Source organism: Pezoporus flaviventris, unplaced genomic scaffold (assembly GCF_033815535.1).
Source record: "Pezoporus flaviventris isolate CSIRO_AGI_PZ_B2104156 unplaced genomic scaffold, CSIRO_AGI_Pfla_v1 ptg000115l, whole genome shotgun sequence".
Classification (NCBI taxonomy): domain Eukaryota; kingdom Metazoa; phylum Chordata; class Aves; order Psittaciformes; family Psittacidae; genus Pezoporus; species Pezoporus flaviventris.
This window is the reverse complement of record NW_026892663.1, coordinates 407,697-410,904: the sequence shown is the minus strand read 5'-3', so window position 1 is coordinate 410,904 and position 3,208 is coordinate 407,697.

Here is a 3,208-nt window from a genome sequence, read left to right as displayed (position 1 = left end):
GACAGTTTTTTCACAGCTGAGATGATGGAAGGAGTGAGATTGTCTTCGAACTCTCGGAGTTTATGAACCATTTCATCCACTGTTAGTGGTACTATGTCATTCCAGGTCACTGTTGCCAATGAATGGGCATATGATGACGGTGCATTCCGTGTAAGTTTTCGCCACATGGGTCGTGTACATTCAACTTCATCTGGATCTATAGGTGTATCTCCGTTATTCGGCTTGATGTGATAGATCATCTCTACGATGGCCGATTCCCTCAGAGACTGGATGCCTTTGTCTATAGTAGTCCACTTGGCCGAACGACTCGTAACATCGTCCTTGTACGGAAACCTTTCTTTCACAGCTGCCAAGAGCCTCCTCCAAAGGCTGAGGGACTTTTTCTCTCTTGCAATTGCTTTGTCAATTCCCCCTTCTCTAGCAAGTGATCCCAGCTGCTTGGCTTCTGTACCTTCTAGTTCGTGACCATCGGCCCCATTGTCCCAGCATCGGAGTAACCAGGTGATGATGTGCTCCCCTGGTTGACGGGTAAAATCTTTTCGCATATTCCGCAGCTCGGTTGAGGTCCGAGGTCGAGAAGTTACCTCTTCTTCTTCTTCTTCGTCATGTGAGGATGACTCCTGATCAGATTCTGGACCGGGTGGTGAATTCATTGGTTCTTCATCTCGCTTCACCCTTTTTGCCTCCTTTTTGCTTGTTCTCTTGCGTACAGGGGCAACTGATATTGGTACGAATTGGTCCTCTGGTTTGGCTGCAGTGATTATCACTGTGGTTTGAGTAGCGACTGTACTTGTTGCTGGGGGTGGTGTAGCTACCGTGCTTGGAGCTGGGGTAACCGCGCTGTCTGTTGCAGTTGAAGTTCGAGCAGCTGCTGTACTTGCCACTGGGGTAGCTGCGCAGTTCATTGCAGCCAAAGTTTGAGTAGCGACTGTCACTTTGCCCTCAAATCCGCCGACATTCTTTTCCTTTTGAAGGTGCTGGATAGTGTTGAACAAGGCCCTGTAAGCATAGGCCAAGCCCCAGCACGTTGCCGTGATTTGTCCATCTCTGGTATGGCCAGAATGACCACACACCTCATTTAAGTGTTTTACTAATTCTTCTGGATTTTGCAGTTGTTCGGTAGTGAAATTCCAAAATACTGGGGGGGCCCACTGACCTAGATACTTGCCCATACTATCCCACACACCCTGCCACTCATGGCTGTCCAGCCTCTGGGAAAATCTCTCGGTCCTCCTACATCGTCGTTTGACCCCAGACAAGACCCAAACCTGAATCTGCTTAACTCTTGAAATCAGTAGTGGGCAAAACACACTCTGTATGCGTGTTAGCATGGTGATTCCCATCACCATCAGCAAACAAGTCTCAAGAGCATTAAAAGGCCATTTAAAAAATTCGAAACTCTCAAATGTAAATGGTCTGGGGGGACGACTAGGAGGGTAAAAGGATGTCTCCTTCACAGGTTGAGCACCTGAGAAGGAGAAAAAAGATGTGTAATTGCTAAGCACCTCCATCATATACCTCCCAAAGTATAAAGGTGGTGACCACACTGGGAACATAAGCCAGATCAGTTTCATGATCAATGATTCTATTGTATTACAAGTCATTACCATAAAGTACAATGGGATAAAAACCTTAGCCCAAGCCCCACACTTGAAAAACACTAATACAGCCAATACCGGATGGACGTAAGATATGGTATACTGAAACTGTGAGATCAAGAGGAAAAACCTTGAGAGCCAATAAATCAGCATTGTGACGAGTGACTATCAATCCAGTCAGATCTGTTCTTATCTCAACCCCTCGTGCCCCACGTTGGGCGCCAAAATGAACTGTCGTGGTTTAAACCCAGTCAGGTAACTTGTTCACTCACTCCCAGTGAGTGGTGCCAAGCTGACAACAATCAAGGTCCGTGTTCGTCTCCCCCCCCCTCCCTGCACCGGGGCTCTCCCCTTCCCCGCTCCCGGAGGAACGGGGAGGAGGATCGAGAGAGTGCAACTCCTACGGGTTGAGACAAGAACAGTCCAGCAACAAATCACCACCGCTACTATCAGCTAAAACAATGATAAGGGAAAATAACAAGGGAAGAGAATACGATACCACCGGCCAAGAAAACGAGTTCCACCCGGAAGCCCTGTCCTTCCGGGTCACTCCCAGTTACCCCCCACCCCGGGCATGACGTGCTGTGGTATGGAATACCTCCCCGGCTAGCCCGGGTCAGGCGCCCCGTCTCTGCTTCCTCACAGCTTCCCCTCCTCCCTGGCAGAGCATGAGCCTCACAGAGTCCTTGGTCAGGGTAAACATCACTTAGCAACAACCGACAACATCGGCTTCACCAACGCTGTTCTCAAAACTAGAAGTCAAAACACAGCACTGCACCAGCTAACACAAAGGAAAAAACATGACTGCTACTGCTGAACCCAGGACAATAGCCTAAAGCAGTGCTTCTCCCTATTGGTAGCTAAATGAATAGAGCAGTAGTTTGCTCCTTTAGTCTGCTTTCTCTGCTTTGTGTCTTCAAGTAACTGTGTTGGATCATTGAGCTCAGGAGCATCTTTGCATATTGTTGAGGCAGAGCTTTTTATCATGCTGGCCCTAGAGAATATTAGGATTTTCTTACATCTTTCCGTGTAACTCCCCTGCCTGATTCTTAGCAGCCACTGTACAGTTTATCCAGAGGTCAGTGTCACTTTCAGATGAGTGAATTGAGGTACTACTAATGGGGACAAGCTACGTTAACTTAAGAGATCTGAACTGGCCTGAGACCAACTGCAAAGCATCCTGCCTATGTATTCCTTCATGGAGAACCATATCAAAAATAGGTGCTGAAATGTGTGTAACAAAACCTTTGTTCTGAAGAAAGTCTGTGGCTCTGAGCACCCCAGGGGTCACTTGCCACGTGCAGTTCTGATGGCTAGGGGTACTGCTATCAGTACTGGGGATCGCAACTGAACATCATCTCTGACTATCTGGGTCTGGATTCTGAGGCTGTGTCAAAGCTGTGGGACCTGAAGCCAATTCCCCTGTCCCTGTGCAAACCTCCAGACTCCACGGCTGAGGGATACCTTCCCTTTGTCCTCCTCTCCCTCCACAGAACTCTTGGTTTCAGCTGGAGGAGACAGGGCCTGCTGTGTGTAACCATCCACCACTGCTGGGCTGGTTTAATTGTTGTCTAACCCTCTGAGGCACCCAGAATTAAGGGATGTGTCTC